This window comes from Falco peregrinus, chromosome 7 (genome assembly GCF_023634155.1).
Source record: "Falco peregrinus isolate bFalPer1 chromosome 7, bFalPer1.pri, whole genome shotgun sequence".
In the NCBI taxonomy this organism is placed as follows: domain Eukaryota; kingdom Metazoa; phylum Chordata; class Aves; order Falconiformes; family Falconidae; genus Falco; species Falco peregrinus.
In genome coordinates, this window is record NC_073727.1 from 1,621,753 (window position 1) to 1,639,882 (window position 18,130).

Here is an 18,130-nt window from a genome sequence, read left to right on the forward strand (position 1 = left end):
TGTTTGTCTCGCTCCTCACAGGAGTACAGGGAAACAGAAATTCTTCACTTCTTCCTAGGTGTGGAAGTGAGGTGGGTTAGTCCCATACATCACGCTTGTGAACGGTGGGTCCCAATCCTAGCCTTACAAAGGTGCTGTTGCGTACTCTATTTGTATCTGCAAAGATTTTACTTTTCCTCTAGTATTTCATTTCTAATAATTCCTAGGTTAAGAGCATGTTTTAAGGGGAGGGGAGACAGTACGTACTGTTTTTGAAGTACCAGATTGCTTATTAGTGTAAGCACCATCACCCTGGATGGTTTCGTACCCAGAAACCTTGAACACAATCATCATCACTAGGTTTTTGGAGTGTTAAACAAAATAGCTATCTCCCCCCTGCCAAAGTTGCAGGATCTTTTCTCTTGCAAGAATATTTTTTTCATTGTGCACTTGCCTCCCCTTTCTTTTTCCACCCAAGGAAATAAGAATCCAAAAAGGGAGCCTCAGAGCCTGTCTCATTTGAAACATCTCCAGATTTCTGTCTTGCTGTCACTGTCATTGCGACAGCGTTGCAGTCAGGTACCATGGTGATTTTAAACACTTGTCACACTGCCTGCATGTACTTGTCAAATATTTTTTATGGTTTTTTTTATTGCTTTGATTCCAAGATGATTAAACAACAGGCATATCTAATTCCCACTGCAATGTCAATGCTATTTACCTTAGAAGAAACTAATTTTTAATTATTTGCTTAGCGCTTATCAGTGCTTTATTCCTTTGTACTGTTTTAGCTTCAAGAGAACAGCTTCTGACATGGGAATCTGCCTGTGGAAAAGTGCTGCTCACTTTTACAAAAGAAATACAAATGGTTCCTTTCTTCTACAAAGGTGTTTCAAATGAACACTGGTAAGGAGCTCTTTCGTACTTCTGCTTTGAAAGTAGAAATACAAAACGACACAATATCCCAACTTCCCTGGCCTTTAATTTATTCAGGAAGCAATTATTACTGGTCTTGTTCTGAAACCTGAAACAGAATTTTCTAAAACTGGGGAAAAGGCATTGCATACAAACCTCAAGGCGATGGCCACAGGCGTGAGAGCAGAACCAGCTCAGAATTGTGTTTAGACAATGCCATTGGCACCAGGGGAGGTATCATTTTCCTTCCCTGCGTGGCAAAGCCTCCTGTGATTCCAGAATCATGCTGGAGTTACAGGTACAACAGTATCCTACTCCTTAAGGGGCAGGAGGGTGGTTAGTGCTGTGATTTAGCTAATACTATCCTGGAAAAAATTGGCGCACAGGTTAAGATTGAAATTATGCATCGTGCTTGAGTGGGTCTGACAAACTGCCACAGCTGAGAGGTTTTAGTTCTGTCTCCCTCTCTCTGCTCCTTTCCTCTCCCAGAAAGAATTTGCCTGCTTTACTGGGTTGATTTTTGGCCAGGTTAGTGGACAGCATGACTCACAGAAGACTCCACTGGTTGCCAGCACTGGCAGAGGGGGGTTTCTGGAATGGGGAGAGACCTCCGTTTGGCTGCCTTGCGCGACTCGAGGAGGCTCTGCTAGGAAGCTTGCTCAAAGTGATGGTGCTCACAAGCTGGCTGCGGTGGTCATGATTCTGAGGGGTTCGTCCTGCCTCTGAACCGATGCTGCAGTTACTAGTTCTTCCTAACCTGAAGCATACTTTGTTTTCAACAATCAAAATAAGCTCAAGGGGCTAAATTTGGTAGAGTAAACAAACAAATTAATGAGAACTTAAACTATAAGCATACCCTAATCCATTTGTTTTTTCTCCTGTTCCATGGGTCACGTAAGGACCAAGTGGCCAGAAGCACTAAAAAGTAACTTACTGTATACCAGGAAGCTTGGGGCAGGGATAAATCTGTTGGGTGGAATAGCTTTCTCCTGGGAGAACTCTTGAGAATATAAACATTAAAACACAGACGATCCGGTTCTGTTATATTTAAGTAACTTGTCATGTTGGCTTGACAAAGGCTAATTTTCACTATCTAAAGTAAAAGGGACCTTTTACTCCTGTTTGGGGGGTGTTACTTGTTTCTAATCTCAGGATCAGAGATTCAAAATAGTTTCTTTTTTTTTTTACTCCTGCAAAAAGAAATCCACAAGCCTGTTGCCATGGGCTTGAGGAAGATAATTCTATTGAATTTCACAGAAAGGATCCTGTTTCACTGTGGATTTATGAGGAGCTTAAAAGACTGAAGCTAAGTCATACTAGCATTAATTAGATTTCAAAATTGAGTGGTAGATATGTATTAAAAAAAATAAATCAGCTGCCAGGAATATATGGAGCTGACTGAATATAGAAACACATGAAAGATACAGTGGACCATCAGCTAAAAAAACTTCCATCAGAGAAAATCTACTAAGAATTAGTGCCAGTAGACGTTTGATCCCGCTGTGTCTCCATCCCTTTTGCATGCCAGAGTCACGGGTTTGTAGGCTTTTCCCAGGGCTGGTTCTGTGCATCAGACAAGTGCCATGGAGAAGGACACGTGGACTTTGCCCCCCATTCTGTTGGGCTGGGTGAAGATACATGGTGCTGAATACAACGTGAAGAACAGAGCATTTCAAATGTGAAATGATGAGATAGATGTTGCGTTCACATTGAAATAGCCTCCCGTGAAGGAGCACCTAGATGCTGGCAGCCCTGCCGAGTCATTTCTCCTGCAGAGCTCTGCTAGGGCATGCAGCACCTACCTGGAGTCAGGCTTCCTGGGGCAAAGCCCTGCCGTTTTTTTGTTCTTTCACCCAATGCTCTGTCCCTAAGGCTGTCCTCGGTTTTTGTAAAATAGTACGGAGGGAGAGGAGAGGCTCTAGGTGATGAGTTACGGCTCTGTTTTACTAATGGCTTGTATTTCACTGAGGATGCAACTGAGAACTGGCAATATCACTTGCTCAAAGAGATCCTGTTACAGCAGGAATTTTGAAAATATTGCAGTGGTTTATTTACTTTTGTGAGGACTTCAGTTCCAGCTTTTCTGTGTGATGTTTCTCTTCCTTAGTGTGGCCTCGTTACACGGGCTGCCTGTTTTCCTGCTACCCAGGGGCTTGGGACAGTGTCTGAAAATGTGAATTATAGTGAAAGGAATGGAATTACTTGGGTTTTAGTTTGTTCCCCCTCCCACCAACAGCTGCTGAAGGAGGGGATTTGCTTTCAAAGTACAGTGCCAGAACATCAGCAAAATTTCTGACAGATGCTCTTCTCCTGAGACATGGCAGTACTTGTTCTTCTTCAACTTGGCTGGACCCACAGCAGTCTGCATCTGCAAGTAATTTGGGGTTTTTTTCTCTTATTATGGATCCTGATACACTTACAGACCTTTTGGCTGTTCCTTAAAGTTTGTTGATAGTGGGAACAGGTTCGTGGAGATTGTTCCAGGGTGCCAGAGGTAACCTTGGGAAAGATCTTTTTCCAGGGGGATACAAAATTAACGTGACCTGATGGAGCGTCTGAATAAAAACAGTGAAGAAACCAGGAACTAAACAAAAAAATTCAAGCAACTGCCTCCAAGAAGTGCAAGGTGACAGCTGGGAAGATTCGTGCCCTACCTAATCTTTGGTGACTAACATTGCTTCTGAACGGCGCGTGTCTGAGCAGAGTCCCGTCTCTGTGGGTGCCTTGGCAGCGACTGCCCTGGGCACCACTGTTACCTGGGCTCGCTGCGAACAGCCCTCAGCGCCGTTCGTCCTGCAGATATTTGTAAAAGGCTGTTGGTTGTTCAGCTGGCATCTCAAAAAGCCGTCTTCCAAGTTCGACTGCTGCAGGGAAGAGAAGTTTCTTTGTGATACTAATACGTGCGCTTACCGCCTGTCCTTGGTGAGGTCACAGTTTGTCACCTTTTCCTGTCCTGCTCCTTCTTGGTCTGGGCTCCCTCCGGAGTCGCACACAGCCGTGCCTTGAGTGGCAGCATTTTCCTGCATCTTTTTGGTAGGTCACACTGTTTAATCTTTTTGTTGCTGGTGGCAAGAAGGGGGTCAAAAGGAAGGGTGCGCTAGGGAAGGGATTTCTGCTGAGGTACTTCTTTGTCTCATCTTATCTCAGTGACATTGTAATAGCTGCGCCTGTAACATCATCCTTAAATAAAAGCTGAGAGTTTGCTGATTGTGTGTTGGAGGGGTGTCCTGTTTCGACCTGTGCAAAGTGGAATTACTTCATCTTTTACACTTCAACTTCTCAGACTGTAAAATAAGATGGAAATTCAAGAGAGGCGTAATTTTGTGTTAAAGGTTATGCATTTATAGAATTTGTAATTGAAATAATGGAAAAATATTTTTTTTAATTAAAAAAAGAGGGTATCTGTCCCTCTGATGCTCTAAATGAAACAAAATCTTCATCCACAAATTGGTCAGCTGTCGCCAACAGAAATATTTCTGTGTGACTCTTGAGTAGTTTTCTGAACTTGCAACCAAAGATGTGTATGCTTCTGCCAAAAACAATTAAACCTCTTTAATTCTGTTTTCATTTCTCTTTCTTTCCTTTGCCTGAGACTGTTCTGCCTTTATTAATCTTTAGCAAGTGTATCTTTCCATCAGGGCTTTCACAGTGAATACCAGTTATAGTAAGAAAGATTTATTGTAGGTTTAATAAAGTGACTTAACCATTCTATATTGTAAAACTGTAGGAAGCTGGCGCATCGCGTTGCTCGCTGTGTGGTGGCTGGGGCAGAAGGGACTTGGTTTGGCAGCGTGGCTGTGACGACAGGCAGAATTAAACCCAGTTTGGTTTATTTTTTCTATTGAAAAATGTCAGTGTATGCTAAAAAAGAACCATCTATTCAGCTTTCAAATGTGATCTACAATGGTCAAATTAGTTCCTTTCCATCTGAGCGGGAAGTGGCCGGCGCTGTCTTACAGAGTTTCCCCGTTAGGGATAAATCCACGGGAATGCTGCTGACCTGTCTGCATCCTGAACTCCCAGCTTGCCTTGGTCTGCCTTGCCTCTTCATCCTGTGCCCTCCTTGGAGGGAACTGTGTGAGCAAGGGCAGCCCTGCTGATACTCAGAAACCTCCTTAAAAAACATACAAGTACATGCACAGGTCAAAAAGAGGGAAATTTTAGTTGAGGTTTTCTTGATAATTTTTGTTGATACAGTTTACTGTGAACTGCTGTTACAGTTTACAGAAATAAATTTTCTGTTGATGGTAAACCAGACAAAGTGTTGTGTACTTTTGGTTTTTAGGAGATTTGTACGTATAAAATATATACCTTTGAAATCACGTATCAGCAAATTCATTGCTAAGGCAAAAACCCTGGCTGGATTTCATCGTGGTGCTTTCCATGGAAGGAGCTGTCTTGTCAAATCCTGTAATGCAAATGATACCAAGTTAAAGAGACTTTTCAAATTCTCACGTTGTGGTGTGGCCACCATGGAGGAAGGACTGCTGGCACAGGCTCTGCCGGATGGGCTGAGGAGTTTCTGACCACCAAGTTCTGAGTTTCTATCTCTGTCTAGGTTTAGGAGCAGCAGCGACCAGGGGCTTCCTCAGGAAGATTTAATGAACGCGGCTGGCTTAGATACGAAGTGCAGGAGGCTGTGGTGAGGGTTTCTGCTGGCAGGAAAGCTGCCACTGCACAGCCTTCCTCTTCAGCCCTCTGCCCGGGTGCTGAGGGAGAGGCTGGAGCCTTGAATTTCACGTCGCTTTCCAAACATCCACGCGTCCGTGTTGTCATACTCTGCGTGTTATTTGCATGGCCAAAAATACCCAGCAAACTAAACCAGGAAAAGGTGGTGAGGTGGTGGCCAGTGGCTGAATGGTGCAGCCCAGCCAGCATGGACAAAGCATTTGGCTTTGGGACAGTGAGAGCCACAGGTCACAGCGGCCAGGTTTTAAAGCTTCGGGGTTGTTTCTGTTCTTCCCAGCATGCGGAAAGCTTTGTTTTTGTAGTGTTTCTGGAGAATGACTAAAAAGAAGGTTAAATTCTTTCAGGACAAGTTAATTGTATCTGATCGGGGAGGGGCAGGGGCGGGGAAGTCTTTTGTGCTTCTCTCTAAAATGCATTTTAAGTGAAAGATAAAGAAAATCAATAAACAATGAAGGAGATGAGGCTATTTCTGTCATTTGCTATTCTGCCTTCTGTCCCACGCGCACATGCTGTAATTTATCGTAGCGTAAGGTTGGTTCAACACCGGGTGTAAAACATTTATAAATTAATTCGTCAAAGTGTGGTTTTGCAGAGGTGTGGAACGGTGTGCACAGAGCCTGGCCGGGGGACAAAGCCCTTTTCCCTGGCATCGCGGTGGCTGGGTAGCTGGGGGTCAGGGGAGTCTCCCTCTTCTTTCCAGCAGGGAAAGAGATTTTCCTACAAAATTAGGCTTCTCTCACATTGGCTTGCTTGGTGTCTGGTGAAAGAAGAGTAGCGGGGGAGAACGTCTCATGAGGAAGAACCGCAACAGCATCTCCTATAAAGGAGATCATGTATTTTTATATTAAAATTTAAAAATAATTCAGTGTTTAAATTTAGTACCTTTTGGCTTTGCTACCTGAAAAATACGGGCCTGATGGCTAAAACTTGGCTTGCCTTGTGCTTTATTTATTCAGCTCGCTCTTCGGCTTGTTCCTGTGGGAAGAAACAGGTCTTCTGTTGTTTTCTGGGTGCTGAATTGCGGCCCTTGGTACGGTGCCTGGTTGTAGGGTCGCGTCTCACAGGAAAGGGGGTTTTGTCTGCTGCAGAGCAGAGGGCTGAGCCCTTGCGGGCAGCGCTGGCCGGCTGGCCACCAACTGCTGGCACCTGGGTTTTCAGCGCTGTGCATGGTGTCCGCTGGGGGCCGTTTCCAGCCACTTCTTGCCAACTCGCTAATCAAGATGCTGATGGCCTGTTATGGGTTACAAATGTGTCCTTGAAAAAGGTTTTGGGGCAGGGTATGTTCTCCCAGAGAGAGGGCTTGTTTTTTCCAAGGTGTCATCCACCATAGTGTTGCACCAGAGCTCTGTGCCATGGTAGCCACCCATGACATCCCCATGTCAGGATGCCACGTGGTTCCTCAGCCGTGGTATATCCAGGTCACCCAGAAGCTTTACAGACATTTTGTGAACCAGCCCAGCCCCTCATCCCGGTGTTGTTCCTGGCTTCCACCTCTGAGGGAGAAAGGCTTACACCACCTGTTCAGGTAGGTATAATTGGTTTGGACTTTGTTTTCTGGGCAACACACATTAATTGTGTGGCGAGGCTTTTATTGGCAATATGTGTTTGCTTTTCGGTCGTTAAGTTAGTCAGGCACCGGTACACAGTCGCTTGATTTGAGACAAGTTAACTGGGGAGACACAGCATATTGCCATCTTCTGAAGTTGCCTCAGACTCGCCCCGGTGGCAGATTTTGCCTCTTTATTTAGCGAACGTCTGTGACGTTTGACAGATTGCAGCCTGTGCCATCCGGCGATGCTTTTTCCTCGTGTTGTGCTGGGCTGAAGTCTCCTGCGTGCATTTTCTTGTGCTACTGGTTAGCAACATTAAAAGACCCTTACATGTTTCTAAGCTGTTTCCATCAGTGTCCTGGGGTTTTGTTGTTGTTTATAAATAACAAAAAAGCTGAGGCGAGCTACGCTTTCCCATACCATATCCAGTCTTTCACCTGTGTTCACGTTTTCACACTACTGTTGAGAAAGAAAAATCAAAATACCTGAAATTTCATTATCTGGCTACTTCAGAAATTAATGCAATAACTGTTACGGAAAGTTTCCATCACAGACCTGATACGGAGTTAGTGGCGAGTGTTAAAGATTGCAAATCATTTGTAGCTCATGATATGGATTTCTCGAGCACGGGCCGTATTGCACAGGGACCGCTCCGTTTCAGAGCGCTCATTTCAAGCGAGCACGGCACTGCCCCTCGGCAGCAGCGTGTGCCTGGTTTGAGAAGACACGAGAGATGTCCATCGCTCATCCCCGAGGTGATAAGCTTCATTTGCTAGGAGGGGGTTTAATACATTTGGAGACCCTTCTGGCACAGTTAAATAGGTTCTTGCTAAGACAGACTTAATTTTTATTTACTCTGAGTGAATACTTTGAGGAGAGAATTAATCTCGTCTCTTCTTGAAGAAGTCAAAAACGTTCAGGATCGAAGTCAAGGTGCTAAATTACATGGAAGCGCTGGCTGGGGGCTTGCCCGCTGCGTTGCCTGCTCCAGCACCGATGCTGAACACGCACCCTGTGTTGCTGACACGGAGCTGTCGGAGCATGGCTCCTTGTGCGCTCAGGAGGATGCAACACTAACACCCAATGCACTCTAAGCTTATAGATGATACTTTTATTCAAGTATATTAACGAATACTTTTGTGAACAGAGCAGTTTAGATAAATAGTGCATGGTTAGGGTCCAGTAAAAGCTGTATTTTATGAAATCGTCAGCCTTGTAAAAATGATCAAAATTATAGCTTAGGCATTTAGCAATTTGTTTTTTATTAGTTGTAAGTGGAAGTACCTATTTCTAAGAATTCCTTTTGTTACTTTAGTGATAAATGTTGCACAATGCCAAAATATTTAATGATCACTGTTATTCAGAAAAATTGGAATTCATTGCAAATTTAGAAAAATATTCTGATATTTGATGCTTATTTTATTACTAAGCTGTGCTGCAAAAATAACTGTTACCCATTCAAAGGATATTTAATTCTTAAAATTAGCTGTGGGTGCTCTCTGTCTTTAAGGAGGGAGAAACTGATGGTGTTCACTATTTACCCAGCTGTCTTCCCACACCTCCCTCGAGTACTTAAACTATATACAAATAACCACTTAATGCTCCATTTTACATTGTTTTAATTAAATGCATCTCTTCTTCCTCTAATTATCTTCAGACATCGGTCATTCTGCTGGTTTTTAGGGTCTTTCTGGAGAAGGTTGTTGACTCGCCCTTCACTTGCAGAGATAAATTATGAACTGCTCTACATTCCTGTTGAGCTGAAGCCTTATGAACCTGCTCTTAATAATTTCTATTTCTGACAATGTATTTGGTAGAAAGGCATTGTACAGCATAATATATTTCAAAGCAAGAAACATGCAAAGTACAGAAATTACCAGCAAGTAACTTTGCACCAGGATTTAGTAAGGGTTGTTCTTTAACTGTGGCTACACAAAAAGATTCTTCTTCAATAGTATGTCAGCCAATATAAGCAGTAGTACTTGGGCCAAAAAAAAAAACCAAATCAGGGAACCGGGGGCTGAAGTTTTGCCAAGAAATGGGATATTTTAAAGTAGTGTAGCAGATGGACATAGTAGACTGATAATCTGCAAATCTGAGTTGATTTCTAGGATTTGTGGTGGGGGTTATCTGTGTGGGTGAGATGCCCAAGTCTGCCAATGAAACCATCTCTATAGAAAAAACGGTAACAAAGCTTCCGTGACACGTTTGGCATGATTAAACCATCCAGTAAATACCCTGGTAGTGGAAGAGGTAATTTTTGAAACATGGAACTTGAACATTTAACACCACTGTGGAGAAAAGCAGATTGTTTAAGCAGGGATGTTTTAATGAAAAGCCTCATTGGAAGTCGTGGTCTTTTCCTGTGTCCATCCTGTATTTTTGAGAGTCATCTGTGAATTACTTAAATTACAGCTACTTAAAATATTTTCAGTTTTGGGTTTGTTCTGGAGCTTAATTTGGGATGCTCAATGACAAGCTTCAGGGGGAGTATTTGTAGTCCCGTGCTTTGAGGAGAGAGTCAACAACTGATAATCCAGGACCAGTTCAGGCTGAACTTGTGGAATTGTTACTATAATATATCCTACCCTTTCCTTGATGCATAGAATCATTTAGGTTGAAAAAGACCTTTGCGATCATCGAGTCCAACTGTTCGCCCAGCACTGCCAAGGCCACCACTAACCCATGTCCCCAAGCACCGCACCTACGTGGTTTTTAAACACCCCCGGGACGGTGACTCAACCGCCTCCCTGTGCAGCCTGTTCCAGTGCTTGACCACCCTTCCAGTCAGGAAACTTTTCCTGATATCCAATCTAAAGCTCCCCTGGAGCAGCTTGAGGCCATTTCCACTTGTTCTGTTGGTTGTTATCTGGGAGAAGATACTTGAAGAGCTAATTAACCATTTTCTGGCTTTCATTTCCAACACCGTATAGCTCGGGCTGCTGCACTCCTCTGTGATGGAACTCAGTTAGGAGCCTGTAGGTTTGGTAGTTTTCAGAAATAAAAATAGCAGTTTTATCTTCCTAATTCCTTTGGCAAGCATAACATTCAGAGGATAAGGAGGGAATGATGCTTACTAAACTAGATAATTTGTTTTGGTCAAAACTCTCTTAAGGGCACGCTATTTTTAGAGCTTTATCTGCAGCATGAGTTAGCTGAGGTCTTTTGAAGCTCACTCCAACAGGAACAGGGATTGTTTTACTAGCAAACGTGAACAACTTTGTTTTGTAACTTGAAATCTGTGTTTAGTTACTCTATCAGTGTTCTTGTGGGTCGCAGTTTTAAGAAGGTTCAGGATGTGTATAGCAAGGGAAGCTGTGAAAACAAATGCACCCCGGGAGCAAAATTGAAAGGGCTATGGAGATGCATTGTGCCTTTTTTCACATTGATTGCCCAAAATAACTTGGCTTTTCATGTTACAGAATATTGATTGTTTTACCTCATTTGCTAATGATACAATAGCTCATCTGTGTTTAACAGCATGAAGGAATAAACCCAACCCAGATGCAGCATCAATCTCAACTAAACGTAATACAACTTTCATTAGCAGGTTCCATAGATCCCAGTTCCCTAAAATTTTTAGAACAAACATCTTGACAGGCATCAATAAACAGAGTTATAAGAAAGAAATGCTGAAGCTTTCTGGTGATGCTAAGCTAATTTCTTATGTGAGGAAGGATCCAAGCCAGCAGGTTGCAGCCCAAGTGCTCTCGTCAGATGAAACCAGGGGGTTCTCTTCCCTCTTGCCGTGCACTGCTTAACCCATACGCTGAGATTCCCAGATAATAATTCGTGGCTGAGTTTACTACCAGCCTCTTGAAAGTCAGGACATTGAATGCTATATTGATTAGGATATTGAGTGTGTTGCTCTCTCTAGCTTTAACCTATGAGATTTTTCCAAGACGCGCAGGTCAAAAGTGTACTGTTTTTTTCCAAGAAGAATAATACTGATAGGTACTTAAGAAAAACAAGCTTTTGTAGCTTAAAAAAAAAAGTGAATGTTGCTAATGAAACCTTCCGATGAGAGTAAAACGCATCGGAGCAAGGCACTTTGATATCAGCAGAGGCCATTATGCTGGCACTTCCTTACTTTACTGACAATACTCAAGCTTAAATTAATCACGATTGCTGGATGTAATAGCAGAAGTTTGTAGTCTGAAGTTTGGACTGTGTTTTGGTTTTTTGCCTTTTAATGGATGTAGAAGGAGCACTCTGATTAGAGCTCTAATTCCAAAAGCATCCGCTATAAAAACTGAAAAACAGGAGGAATCCCTTTGTCAGGCCAGACGCTTTCCTCACAAGTAATCTTGAGTGCACCCGTAGGCATCCTGGGGGAAGAAAAATAGTGAAATACAGGTGAAAAGGAGTTAAAATTCCTTCAGGCTCCTGGGGGCTCCTGGAACAATGTCTGGAGCTGCAGACTGGAGCAGGTCCCATTGTTTTTAGTTTTGCTTATTGTTTCTCCTGGTCATTAGTGATCGGCCCTCTCCCGGCACAGGGAGCTTCAAAGAGCTTCAAAAGCCACTTGCTTTTTCCTTGATTTGGATGGGAGGAGGGATGGGACTGCTTGCTGCCCAGACTTCATTTCCTAAGGAAGCAAGTCTCAAAGGCAGTTTTTCTTCTGCAGATTTGAGGATCTGAAAGACTCCTTGGCCATAATCTTACATCTTTCACATTCCTTCGTCTTCCTCCAAGTTTTAAGATACAAAACCTGTCTTGCAGCTCTGAAGATTCATCCAGGCTTGCATTTGGCTGTTGGCTGTCATTGCCAGCTTATATTGATCCCTTGCTAAACCATAACTTAAAACCAAGTTCATTTACTTAAAAAATTAGTTCAGTTGTTGTCATCTGGACAGAGGGAATTGATTTGTGAGGTTCCTCCCTGCTTCTTTAAAACTCTTCTTTTTTTCTATGGAAATCAATCTGGATTTATAAGTACCATACTTAATGGATGGTAAACACATACAAAATTCATGAAAAGCTCACTCTGAAGGATAAAAAGCTAGTGTCACACAAAGATTTATGCAAACATTAATTCATCACCAACATAAACATTCTTATTCATAGCAAGCATCATCTCGTCAGCTCGCCTCAAACATTTTCAGGTTCTTTTTCTTACAAAGAGGGAACTACACTGATATTTTTGGAAACTAGATTATAGACCAGACACATTGATCAAGATGAAATCCACGTACAATCCGGTCTCCTGTAAAGCTTATGCAACAGGATTGCAACCTTACACAAACTGTTCTCACTCTGAATGTGTTATGGCTTTGTATAATATGAGTCTGGTGCTCCGTCTACAATTTTTAAAGCAGAGCTGGATAATCCATGAGCAAAACAGTAAGGGCATCAGAGATTAAATGGAAGACTAATGACTGCTGATGGATTACTGAATTTCTGGTTTTGAAACTCTGAAGGCAGTCGCTTGCCCTGTGAACTGGCATCTCTGCTTCAAATAACTGGACCGGCTCAGGTGTTAATGGGAAAGCTTCGTGTGAGCTTCCCTGCCACCGTGGGGTTCACATTACTGAGTTAGGGGCGTCTGCTTTCTCGTGCAGTCCATACAGCTAGTGCAGAGTATAAAATGCTGGTAATAAACCCAGCCTTTGATGAGAAATTTAAGATATGCCATTGCCTTACTGTTCCCTTCATATGAGTGGGGTGCTTCGTACGTGCCTTCTGCTCTTCGTACGTACTGCACTTCGTACGAGTGGGGTGCTTCGTACCTACTGCTCTTCCCAGTGCTGCAGGCATGTGGCAGGGCAATTTTCAGAACTTGCTGGGTTGAGCAAGAGGAAACTTCTAAGAAGCAGATGCGGGAGGTCTCCAGCAGAGTGATTCAGTGCCGTGGCTCGTGGCGCGGTTCGTGCAGCCGGGGGTGGCAGCTCTCTGATGGCCCCGCTCAGAAAGGAGCGAAACTCCTGCGGTGGGTTGGTGCTGGTGGGGTGGCGGGTGCCCCCCAAGCCCCATCGCTCCCTCCTCAGCCGGGCAGGGGAGCAAACGCAGCGACAGGCTGGTGGGTCGGGGGGGGGGCAGGGGGGGCGCTCAGCGATCACCGGCACGGGCACAGCGGGCTCGCCCCGGGGAAATCAGTTTAATTTATTGATATTATTATCGGTTTGATTTATTCCCATCGGAGTCAGACGAGGGGGATGGGAACGGAACGTGGGAACCTGAAGCCACCGTCCCCCGCTTCTGGTTCCTCCCCCCGGAATGGGGCTGGGGTCGGTCCCTCGCAGCGGCCTCTGCCACTCCTGCCTCCAGCTGCAGTTCTGTTGTCCAGATTTATTTTTTTCCCCTTCTGCATATGCTGTCCGAAAGGACCTACCACTGTTGCTGATGGGCTGGGCTGTGGCCAGCGCTGGCCCCGGCTGGGAGCTGCTGGCCTGGGTTCCATCGGGCATGGGGTGGGGGGACCTTGTAGCAGCTCCTGGCAGAAGCCCCCCTGTAGCCCCCTGCTACCAAAGCCTTACCGTGCAAACAAACCCACTACAACTCCTGAAAGGTCTGATCATGTTTCAGGCTTTGCCAGATGCATGCCATTTAATAATGAATACGTTAACAAACCTTCCAAATCATGCTAAGCTAAGAGTATTTCTGAGACAGGAGACTTTCTTTAAAGGGTGCTTCAGATTTTGCTTTTTCCATCCTAAGTTGTGTTGTACTTTGCAGAAAATAAGTCTCAGATGACTTATTTTGATGCCCTGTCGTGCTGCTTGTTCACTAAAAGAAAGAAGAGAATAGATGCTAATTTTGGTTTCTTCAGCCAGAAGTCTTTTGTCCATGTTAGACAGTTACATCTGTAGTGCTCGATGTTAGTGATGTAAAAGGAGCGGTAAAGGTTTTGCAGGGGCTTTCTTCCCTCCCGACAAGAAACAGTTCTGTGTTTGCTTCAAAGAGTGCTGCCCAGCCTTGAAAACCTCAAATGAAGGGCAGCAGAAGCACCTGGAGAAAACTGTTTCTTCAAAATTGCCGTAGTGGAGTTTTGTACTGACTGGCAAATTTTCTTCTCCCCAAAATGAAACCGCACCATCCTTCATTTACTGTGGGCTGCTACACTTAGCAGCTCTCAGGATGGACTGGTTCTCCACTTTTTGACCTTTACTTTTTTTTTCCTCTAACAATCTTTTTCCTGCTGTTGTTTTCTTTTTGCTACACCTGTTCCTCCTCCCCTCTTCATGCAAAAGCATGTTAATCATTAACCGTACATGTGGCTGAAAAAGTGCCTTTTCAAAGCTGCTTTTAGCTGATGTATAAATATTAACCAGCAGATCCACCAGTAGCTGTAGGACCACTTTTTAAATACAGCTGCTGTTAAATGCCCTGGTTTTGCGTTTGAGAGGTACTTGTCTGCCGTCGTGCACCTGGAGGTGCTCCATCCATGGATAACAGACCCAAAAAGTCAACAATATTATTAGGGACCAGAGCAACATGGTCTCAAAATGAATATAGCACATGCTGCTATTAAGCCCCTTCCATTTAATATAGTCTTGGGTTGGTGCCTGTAGCATGGGATCATTTTTTGTGAGTTGTGGAGCCCAAAATATTTCACTGGAGGTACCGGATTCTTTGGAAGCATCACATGTGGGTGGCTCCGAAGGAAAAGTATGGAAATATTTTTCTTCCTTAACTCTCTCTCATCTCTGGAAAGTGGTTCAAGGATTCTAGGGTACAACCAGCTGCATTAGGTGCATTGAAAATACGTTGCAAGAAATGATCTCTAGTTGCTGAACTGCTAACGGAAAACAAGGAAGGATTAAGAGGAAGAAACGACTTCTTTTTTTAAATAATGAATGTCATTCTTTGACATTGGTTTTTCTTTCTGCTCTCTTTTCTGTGATCATATGGTCACCCTAGCAGGAGTAGATGTTGTATTGAAAGTTGAAAGTAAAGATGCCTTAAATATATACATAGTGTAGTCAAAGCGAAAAGTGGTGGTCGTCTCTATTTCTGCAGAGATGGAGAGATGAGGTATGAATCAGAAGAGCTAAAATAGAGATGCCTGTAATATTGATGATGCAAGACAGAGACCAGAGAGGGTTTCCACCAGTGTGAAAAAGAATAAGATGCATTAGATTTGGTGTTAGATTTAATCCTCATCCAGCTGCTTACTTACGCTCTCATTATGAACTACTTTGGACTGCAAACCAAAGTGTGATGTTTAAGCCAAGAGAAAGGACAGCAAGCAGCTCTTCTCAGGCCGTCTTATACATTTATAATGTTCCTGTGCTTTTAGCGCTGGCGTTAGAGCTGTTGCTCGTTGCTGGAAAATGTCAGCAGCCACAGCCACAATGCCAAGAAGTTATTGAGGGGGATGTTTCAGATATAAATCAAATGTAACACATTCAAATGATTGATTTTTCGGGGGATGCTTATGCCATCTTTTCCAAAGAAGAGATGTGAAACTCAGCTTCATAGAGCATTTTTTCCACTCAGAAAATTGTGTTCCAGCCTGCTGTCGGTGAAGAGTCCCAGAACGCCTGCTCTGAATCGCACCGCGACAAGCCGTGTCAGAGAGACTCCAGGACAGGAGGAAAAAGTAGATGGCAGACTAAGCACAAAAAAGTTTCAAACTGAAAGGTGTCTTTAGGGGAAAATATCCCCTGGGCTCCACAGTCCAGATTCCCCAAACCTCCTTTGAGGAATAAAGACTTTTTTTTTTTTCTTTCTGTAAGTAAATTCAGACCCAGGTGAGCAACTGCACTGGTTGCTTCCCCTGTTTTGGAGCTGCTGGTGGCACGTCTGTGCCTGCAGTGAGCTCTTGCTGCGGCAGCGTGTGTCCCAGGTCAGTTGGGGCGTGGGCTGGGGGATGGTGTAACCCAAACTCCAAACATATGGTGGGTTCGGGGGTTTTTGGTTGGTTGTTTTTTCCTAAAAGAAAAAACCCAACTTGGTTTTGTGCATTGTAGCAGAAAACTAAGAGGGCAGTGGTTAGAGCTTTTACCTGAGAGAAAAAATCAGTAAAGCTGCTTTTCTGGCCATTCTGTCTAATAGCAATAAATCTCATCGAGCAGAGTGCATCTGTCCTTACAAATACGGCTGTTCTGGTACTAAAGAAATGTAGGTGATGCTACCAGTGCTTTAGACCCAGGTACCAGGGTCTTTTTACTCCTGCGGTAGTTATATTTTAGTGGGTGAATCTGTAGAGATTAGAACATCAAATGCTCGCTCCTCATCGTAGTCAGATAAATGGGTTATAGCTGGGGGAAAGTACGGTCCTTCATTTTCTAATGAAAAGAAATGGCTCCAGTTCTGTTCCATTTCTGGTCACGCACTAGCTTCTAAATGTGTCGTCTTCTAAAAGTCTAAGCCCAGTTTTAAACACTGGGTTTTTTTTTTATTTGAACTTATTTCCAGTATGCGTATTCCTCTCAGGCTATTATTTTTAGATACTTAAGACTCTTGTTTAAAAATAAAAATATGTAGCTTGGAGTTGAATGGAGCTAGGCCAGTAAATAAGAATCATTTTTCAGTGTTTCCATCCCTCCGTCCTCCCCACCCAGGGTTCCTGAAGGGGGTCTGCATTTTTATTGTCCCTTACTGATGAAATTGTTTCTAGTTATTATACCCATTACAAAGGGCTGAGGGGATGGTCAGACGGCCTTTATTGTCTTCATCCTGTTCATGAATGATTCAAAGAACAGTATCCAGTTCCTGGAAGCTCTAGGGATTCATTTTTAATTTTGACTAATTGTTTTCTTGAAATAATGAGCAGTGATGACTTCAGAAAGCAGTCTTCTGGCGCCCAGATCATTAATGACTCAGCGTATCTTTAGTAACAGTTAAAAATATGCTTCACCACAATTCTAAAAAGTCACGGTCATTTTGCTTACAAAGGATGTATTACGTACGGTAGGAATAATTGCGTTTGCTTATTATTTCCTATTGGTGGCCATTTTGAGACACAGAATCCAAGGAGACCAAAACCTAGCAAGAGAAAGGGAGTTGCTTTGGAAGACTGGTCTGGGTGGAAAATAGTCTGGGGTGGTTTTTAACGCAGGCAGTGACCCTCCTGCCTCCTCCTTAACTCCCCTACATGGTGCAGTGCGAGTACCGCTGCGTGTCATTGAGGCTTCTCTTGTAGCGGGAGCACTAAAATGAGTCGCCTGTTCAGGAAGACTTTGGCTTCCTTGGAGATGTCACGGTGGAGGCTTCTTCGCATGTGTTCTTCAAGGGCAGTGCTGGAGGTCAGTGGAGGGAGGAGAGCTGTCACCCACCCAGGGTACCACGTGGCGGAGGCTCCAGCAAGGGGAATCCCTCATCGTTTGTAGGAGGTGATGTGCAGGCAGGTCCGTTCTCATCCCTACCTGGTCTTTTTCTTGAGGAGAAGTCATTTAGGGCCTCGGACTGTGTGAACTTCACGTGCATCCATGGAGCTGCTGCTAAGGACTGACCACTGAGTCTTTGCAGCCTGGGGTGTGACTGTGCTCCCCATGCAGCGGGATAACGCCTGCCCGAAGCGAACACCTCCGAGCTCCTAGGCCCCCCCTCCAAAACATGCTCTCGCAGGGGCTAGTTAAACTTTTAGTGCAAAACCCCCATGGTGGTGGCCACCGTGTGTGCTTCCACGCAGCTGCGATGCCCCGAAGGCTGGAGTGAGACTGGCCCTGCTTTCAGCTCCTGGAGGAAGCCCCCTGCCACAAGTAGCACACAGAAGCTAGTCAGGGGTCGTACGGACAGCAGAGCTCGATGCGGAGAGGTTATCGTGTCAAAAGCAGGACCTTTGGCATGGTTCTCACAGAAGTTTGGGGTACTTGTGTGATAGGAACGGAGAACTTATTTTCGCAGAAAGCGTTGACTGGGAGGGATCATGTAAGTGGAGGCAAAGAAACGTCGACCTCGTATTTGATTCCATGTTGAATCTTGCTGGAAAAACTTGGTGACCATAGGTATGCACTTGTGGGCACATCTATACAAACTGTGCAGGTGCACAGACATGCATTTCTCAGCCTGCTTTAGCTTTCACTCTTAAAATATGCCAAAATACAGACTAA

At 44.1% G+C, this 18,130-nt stretch overlaps 1 protein-coding gene across 5 annotated transcripts in view; it reads left to right on the forward strand.

Moving 5' to 3' along the window:
* The window catches only part of COMMD1 (copper metabolism domain containing 1), a 79,715-nt gene that overhangs the window by 39,990 nt on the left and 21,595 nt on the right, over positions 1 to 18,130 (forward strand). Inside the window, exon 3 of one of the 5 annotated variants that reach the window (XR_008748213.1) lies at positions 771 to 885. The exons of the other annotated variants lie outside the window; for them this stretch is intronic. The gene's annotated coding sequence lies outside the window, so the exon portion shown is untranslated. The remainder of the gene's footprint in view (positions 1 to 770; positions 886 to 18,130) is intronic. 5 annotated transcript variants of the gene reach the window in all.